We start from the raw sequence: 8,175 nt of genomic DNA, 5'->3' as shown, positions 1-8,175 counted from the left end.
AAAAAAAAAAAAAAAAAAAAAAGAAACAGCTGGATTGGTCACAGTTCAGCATTTGCCTTATTTGAACTGGAACAATTGGTCACCTTTTATTGGCCAAAAGTCAGTGACTGGCACAGAATAGATTACAGTCTTAGTTTTATTTAGGTTATAGTTCATGGCATGGTTTTTGTTTGTTTGTTTGTTTTTTCTTTTTTTGGCCAATTGCAGTGACTATTTTAATGGATTTTCAGGCTTACAGAAAGGGGCTCTTTAGATGGGGCTGTGTCACTGGTCAACCATCTTCACCGTGGAGTTCTAGTCACTATGATTTTGTTTTGTAGGTTACAAGGATTCCTTCAAATTGTCTCCTCTTCCATTCCTTCATAATAGGTTACATGGTTTTAAGTATATCCCTCCTTCTCTAGTACATTGTATTCAATCAGGTTGCAGCTATTTCTCCATTGTCATTAATCTTTTCATCATCTTATTCCTCTTAACACAGTGGGGGCATAACATATTATCTTCTATGCCTAGGGATGGAAAAATGTACGCAGGTAACAAGAAGAGAGAAATCATCCTCCTGTGAGTGGTAGGCACCCAGGCCTGACCTGCATGAAACTGTACCCAACCCTTTGTGTCTGCCAAGAGACATCTGCCATGGACCACACACCACCTGACACCAGAGGCTTGCATCAAAAAGGCCTCAATAGAAACAGGAATGCGACATGAATTCACAGCTCTTGCAGCAATTCTTGCCCATGATGCCAATATGACTCCCTGCACTGCACTTATCACTTCCACTGTATTATTCTCTTCTGCTCTCTCATTCACCTCATAACTTTTCTTAAGCCTTCCTTGCTCTCTTGGGCACTGCCTTGCAATTCCTCAAACGTCGCTGTAATCTGATCTTGTGACATTTCAGGCATATCTTGCTGTTGTTCAAGTTAAGCATGCCTATGCAACCTCAGACAAACTTCTGTTTTCTTGCTATTAGTACTCAAACTGAGTTGTTGACAGCAATCCCACAAAGTGTCCCATATTAGTGGGAGGCAAAATGGTCGTCAAGGGAAGTGCTAGTATTTTGCATCTAGCTTTTTGTGGAGCTGTAAATTATTCATTTGTTTGAAGTAGATGACCTTGATTGTATCTCTTAAATTTCTCCAATTTGACATCAGAAGTTAAAGAAACACTTGGTTCCATTTGTTCCATCTTTGGGTCATCTTTAACTGGCACCAATGTCAAATCATACTTTCTTCATCATCTACTTCCCCCTCAAAGAAATTCTTGCTGCTATCTNTGATCCGCCCGTCTCGGCCTCCCAAAGTGCTGGGATTACAGGCTTGAGCCACCGCGCCCGGCCTATCTGCTTTGTCTTAATCCTATGCTAATTGATATTGGGTCATGGTATATGCCAATATTTCATCATTATATTTTTTCTAGAACGTTTGTTGCAATGTTTTTAAAAAAGATTATTCTTAACCTGGGGCAAAAGGTTTTATATGTCTGTTTTTTTCTAAGACAAATACTGGAGAAAAAATATATATTAGTGTATATATATATATTTGATGATTCCTCTGAAGTAGATTATGTAGATAACAAATGAATAAAATTATGTTTTTCCCTTTTTTTCCCCACTAGGTAACAACTCCAAGTTTCCTTTGGATAATACACCTGTTCGAAATCGGGGCGATGGAGATGGAGATTTTCAGTTCAGACCATTTTTTGTGGGTTCTCCCACAGCACCTGAACCCAGCAACAGCTTTTTTAGTTTTGCCTCTCCAAGTCGTGAATTAGAGCAGCAGCAAGTTTCTAGCAGGGCCTTCAAAGTAAAAAGAATTTGAGCCACGCATGGTGTCACACACTTGTGATCCCAGCTACTTAGGAGGTTGAGGCTGGGAGGATCCCTTAAGCCCAGGAGTCTGAGGCTATAGTGATCTAAGATCATGCCACTGCACTCCAGCTTGGGCAACAGAGTGAGACCCTGTTTCTAAAAAAATAAAGATAATTTAGCTAACTTTACAGAATGTTTCTATGTTCCTCTTTAGTGATTTCATTTAGCAAATCTTTTTCCTACTTAGGACTCTTCAGGTTGCCTGTGCTTTTAAATCTCTGAAGTTGTCTTCACATTATCAACATAACAAACTCATTGGCAGTGGGGAGTGGTTTAGAGTCTGGTTTCTTTGTTTCTATTATTTAAAGCATAAGCATTTTATTAATCTAAATTCCATTGTGAACTGCTGAATTTTCATCCCTGGTGAGAAGGTTACAATTGTATTTGTTTCAATAGATAACTGTTTCTCCCTGGGCTGTTTCTGACTGAGCTATGTTGTTTATGCCTTAATTACCTGTGTTATATGCTACATGTTGCTTTGAATTCTGGTATTTATGCATATCTGTATATGTAAGTATGTTAACGTACACTGATATTTTGCTGTATTTGTCAGTATGTTTGTGAAAATTTTGGTCTTGGAAAATGGTGGGTGATGTGTGTGTGGCTTGTTATTTGGGTATGTGTATTTATTTGTATATATTTATGTATTTACCTTCATATTAACTTGTTTGGAGGTGTGCTTATGTCAGTGAACGAGAGTACAATTTGATGCATGTATGTTCAGTCCCTATTTGTATTTAAAAATAACTCACGTTGATAGTTATTTTTTAAAGTTAATTTTTTTGGTGTTTACAGTTGGTGCTCTGTATCCACAGGTTCTGCTTCTGCAGATTCAGCCAACCATATATCAAAAATATTTCAGAAAAAATTAACAATATAACAATAAAAAATACAAATTAAAAATACTGTATAACTATTTGGATAGCATTTACATTGTAGGTATTATAAATAATTTAGAGGTGATTTGAAGTGTTTGGGAGAATCTGTAGGTTGTATGCAAATACCATGCCGTTTTATAAAAGTGACATGAGTATCCAAGGATTTTGGTATCCGTGAGGGTTCCTGGAACCAATCCCCCAAAGATACCAAAGGAAGACTGTATTTTAAAATAAAGCTACTTCTTTACCTTTTGGTCAACTGTTGCCTTGGGTTTACTTATTTAGGAATGCACTTCTGCAGAAAGTTTGCCAATGTGTTATTGATCTCAAGAGACTGTATTAAAATAATTTAAAAGATTTATTCATTGTTTTCCTTTATTTAGTGAGCATTTCTGACTATTATTATGGAAATTAAATTCTGTTTAATTATGCATATACTAATTTAAAATGTAGAGCCATGATAGAAATTTGAAGGACTTCTCAGTAACTTTATGTCCTATTAGAGGAAATACTTGAAAGCATACTGGCTGGGGAGGCAGAAGATCTGGGTTCTGGTTTCTACTTAGTTTAAACTTGCTTGGACTTTGTATCTGTAAAATGAAGGATTAAATTATCCTTACAGCCTTTTCTAACTCTTAAATTTTAGGATTGATTCTTAATGGTTTAGGATGTGTTAACAATGGAATTACCCTAAATGCCAAATCCCATTGTTTTTTAGGTAATAAAAATAATACTGAAATCATTTGAAGATCGTTTATGTTTAGTCATTGTAGAAAGGCAGTTAAATACCCCTGCTTTACATAATTGAAAAGCAAGTAGTGTTTCCTTCACTAGGAATATAAAGTATAAAATCTCTTAAAAATTATTCTTAGTGTGCACCAAAGTTATTTATTACTGTTTTTTTGAGATGGAGTCTTGCTCTGTCGCCCAGGCTGAAGTGCAGTGGCCGCATCTCAGCTCACTGCAAGCTCCGCCTCCCGGGTTCACGCCATTCTCCTGCCTCAGCCTCCGGAGTAGCTGGGACTACAGGCGCCCGCCACCGCTCCCGGCTAATTTTCTGTAGTTTTAGTAGAGACGGGGTTTCACTGTGTTAGCCAGGATGGTCTCGAAGAACTAATGCTTTTGCCTGTCATTGGGGGACCTGTAGATGGGCCTTTCTGGTTCAGCCCTGCCCGTGTTGTCCCAACCAACCCCATATGTGGGGCTAAGCATGGAGCTCAGACTATTGTGCATTTCACAGATCAGCCAATTGCATGAGGCAATAGAGAATTTCTCTGAGTAAACACGCATCAAGTATAGGCACATCTGCATTAACAACAGTTATTATCTGTGCCATCTACTAGCCTGAACAGTGAACAGTGAATACTCTTGCAACTTGTATAGACCCTTTCCCACTGAAAGCACACAGAACTAAAGTCAAAGACATTATGCATTATAGACACTTCCCCAAGGGGTGTGTGTGACCAGGGTGGCATGGGGGTGAGGGACAGGTGATTCCTGGCCAAACAAGAGTAAATACAAAAAAGAAAAAGAAAAAAATTATCCTGATGAGAAACAATCAAAGAAAAACTTCAAAAGTATATTTAGAAAAGAGTGTTACAGCACTCCCAAAGAATCACAGTAACTCTCCAGCAGTGAATTTTAACCAAAATGAAATATTTGAAATACCAGAAAATCAATAATTCAAAATATTGATTTTAAAGCTCAATGAGAGGCCACGCGTGATGGTGCACACCTGTAATCTCAGGTACTCAGGAGGCTGAGGAGGGAGAATTGCTTGAACCGAGAAGGTGGAGGTTGCAGTGAGCCAAGATTGTGCAACTGCACTCCAGCCTGGGTGACAGAGTGTGACCCTGTCTCAATAAATAAATACATAAATAAATAAAGCTCAATGAGATCCAAGAGAAAGCTAAACACTGACACAAAAAAATCATGAAAATAACTTAGGGTGTGTTCATCAAAGGAATTACTAAATACAGCTGAAATATTTACCAACAGGCTAGACCAAGTGGGAGTACAAATTTCAGAGCTGGAAGACAGGTCTTTCAAATTAACCTAGTCAAACAAAAGTTAAGAAAAAAGAATTTTTAACAATGAACAAAGCCTCAGAAAATAAGATTATGTGAAGTGTTGAATCCTATGACTTTTAGATATTATACAAGGAGAAGAAAAAGTAAAAAGTATAGAAAACCTAATTAAAAGAATAATTCACAAAAACTCAGGCTTTGGGACAGATTTAGACATATGACTACAAGACGCCCAGAGAATTCCTGGAAGATAAATTCCAAGAAGAACCTCACCAAGTCATTTAGTCATGAGACTATTCAACATAAATGTAAAGGGAAAAAATCCTAAGGGTGGTGAGAGAGAAACTTCAATCTTTTATAAAAGAAATCCCATTAGATTAACAGCAGGCTACTGAGCAGAAACCCTACAAGCCAGAAAGAAAAGGGGCTATTTTTATGTTCCTTAATGAAATATATAATACCCGATCAAGAATTTTATATTCTATGAAACTAACCTTCATAAATGAAAGAGAAATAAAGTCTTTCCCAGACAAACAAATACTTAGGAGTTCATCACCAATAGAAAAGGCCTACAAGGAATTATCAAAGAAGTTCTAAACATGGAAACAAAACAATGATACTCACCATCATAAAAACATACATAAGTACAAAGCTCACAGATCCTTTAAACACTCCAAAACAGATCCCGCTGACGTATCAAAACAACTAGCTAACATTATGACAGGAACAAAACCTCACGTATCTGTATTAACCTTGAATGTAAATAGCCTAAGTGCTCCACTTAAAAGATAAAGTGTCAAGTTGGACCGAGAAAGCAAGACCCAGCCATCTTCTGCCTACAAAAGACCTACATTGAGAGCTAAAGACAGCTACAGACTCATAGTAAAGACATGGGAAAATATAGGCCGGACGCGGTGGCTCAAGCCTGTAATCCCAGCACTTTGGGAGGCCGAGAGGGGTAGATCACAAGGTCAGGAGATCGAGATCATCCTGGCTAACATGGTGAAACCCCGTCTCTACTAAAAAATACAAAAAAACTGGCCAGGCTAGGTGGCGGGCGCCTGTAGTCCCAGCTACTCGGGAGGCTGAGGCAGGAGAATGGCGTGAACCTGGCAGGCGGAGCTTGCAGTGAGCTGAGATCCGGCCACTGCACTCCAGCCTGGGCGACAGAGCGAGACTCCAACTAAAAAAAAAAAAAAGAAAAGAAATGGGAAAATATAAATCCCTCAAATGGAAAGCAAAAGCAGAAAGGAGTATCAGATAAAACAGATTTGTTAAACCAACAACAGTAAAAGCAACAGCAACAAAAACAAGGGCATTATATAATATTGAAGGAGAAATGACAGAGAAGTGTCACTCCCTACTCATATCTACTACCCAATGACTATTCCTTATTTCTTTCTCTTCCTTTCTCATTGCTCCACTGAAAGTAACTTATCCCCTTAGTTTCTGGTTTATACTTTCTGTATTTCTTCTGCATATATGACAGATATGTGTACATTTTTTCATCCACTTCCTCCTTACATGAAAGGTAGCATACTATACATCTGTTCATTTAACAGTATATTCTTCAAATTACTTCAAATTGGTTATTAGAGATCTTTCTCATTGTTTATTGATATAAAGTACTCCATTGTGTGGAAGTATTATAATTCATCCAACTACTCTCTTGTAAATGAATGTTTGAGTGGTTTTAATATACAGTCATACAAATACTGCTGTACTGTGTATCTTTGTCATCATGTATTTCCTTATCATTGAGATACAAGTTTATCATAAACTTTTACCAGCACAATTATTGGATCAGAGGACAAATGCCAATGTCGTTTTAGTCCCAGTTTTTTATCCAGCACTGTTTTACCAATGTGCATTTCTATTTTCACTATCAACATAGGAAAGTTTCTGTTTGCTAACAGCCTTACCAGAGACTATGCTTCTATATATTTTAATTTTGTAAGTGCAATAATTAAAATCTGTTTAATTTGTATGTCATTTTTTATATTTAAAAATGTTTACAGAGAGTCTCATTCTGTCACTCATGATCGAGTGCTGTGGCACCATAATAACTCACTGTAAGCTCAAACTCCTGAACTCAAACCATCCTCCTGCCTCAACCTCCAGAGGAGCTTCAACTAAAGACATGTACTATGCTGGCTAGTTTTTAAATATTTTTTTGTAGAGATAGGGTCTTACAACATTGCACAGGCTAGTCTCAAACCCCTGGTCACAAGCAATTCTCCCACCTCCACCTCCCTCCCAAAGTGCTGGTGTTACAGGTGTGAGCCACCTACACCTGGTTCTAATTTGCATTCTATAAATCATGTTTCTAAATTTTTTTTTTTAATGGAGTCTTGCTCTGTCACCCAGGCTGGAGTGCAATGGCATGATCTCAGCTCACTGCAACCTCCACTTCCTGGGTTCAAGAAATTTTTTTGCCTCAGCCTCCTGAGTAGTGGGATTACAGCCACCTGCCACCACACCTAGCTAATTTTTGTATTTTTATTACAGACAGGGTTTCACCATCTTGGCCAGGCTGGTCTTGAACTCCTGACCTCATGATCTTATTTTAAAATTTTTATAGATTTAGGGCATACAAGTACAGTTTTGTTACATAAACATATTAGATATAATAACGTTTGGGCTTTTAGTGTACCCATCACCTAAATAGTGCACATTGTATACAGTAACTTCTCATCCCTTACTTCCCTCCCACTTTCTCACCTGTCTGATTCTCCTATGCCAATCATTGCACATTCTATGTCCAAGTCTGTACATTATTTAGCTTTCACTTACAAGTAAAAATGTAGTATTTGACCTTGTGTTTCTCGGTATTTCACTTAACAGCCTTCAGTTCCAGGTCAGCATTTTTCCATAGTATGTTAGCTCTTTCTTTCTTTCTTCCTTCCTTCCTTCCTTCCTTCCTTCCTTCCTTCCTTCCTTCCTTTCTTTCTTTCCTTCCTTCCTTCCTTCCTTCCTTTCTTTCTCTTTTTTGAGACGGAGTCTCACTCTGTCTCCCAGCTGGAGTGCAGTGGCACAATCTCTTCTCACTGCAACCTCAACCTCCCGGGTTCGCCATTCTCCTTCCTCAGCCTCCTGAGTAGTTGAGACTACAGGCAACCGCCACTACACTCAGCTATTTTTTTGTAGTTTTAGTAGAGATGGGGTTTCACCGTGCTAACCAGGAGGGTCTGGATCTCCTGACCTCGTGATCCGCCCTTCCGAGCCTCCCAAAGTGCTGGGATTACAGGCGAGAGCCACCGCACCCAGCCTGTTTGTACATTTTTTAATTCAGTCATCCACTGACGAAACTTAGTTGGGCTTCACATCTTTGCTATTGTGAATGGTGCTGTGATAAGCATACAAGTGCAGTATCTTTTTGATATACTTATTTATATTCCTT

The 8,175-nt window shown here is 38.3% G+C and overlaps 1 pseudogene; it reads right to left on the bottom strand.

Moving 5' to 3' along the window:
• Window positions 1–429: 429 nt before the first annotated feature.
• LOC108533831 (developmental pluripotency-associated protein 2 pseudogene) lies at window positions 430–2,370 on the bottom strand (annotated as a pseudogene).
• Window positions 2,371–8,175: the final 5,805 nt, after the last annotated feature.

This window comes from Rhinopithecus bieti, unplaced genomic scaffold, assembly GCF_001698545.2.
Source record: "Rhinopithecus bieti isolate Rb0 unplaced genomic scaffold, ASM169854v2 scaffold_12067, whole genome shotgun sequence".
NCBI classification, from domain to species: domain Eukaryota; kingdom Metazoa; phylum Chordata; class Mammalia; order Primates; family Cercopithecidae; genus Rhinopithecus; species Rhinopithecus bieti.
This window is presented reverse-complemented; position numbering and strand designations above follow the sequence as displayed.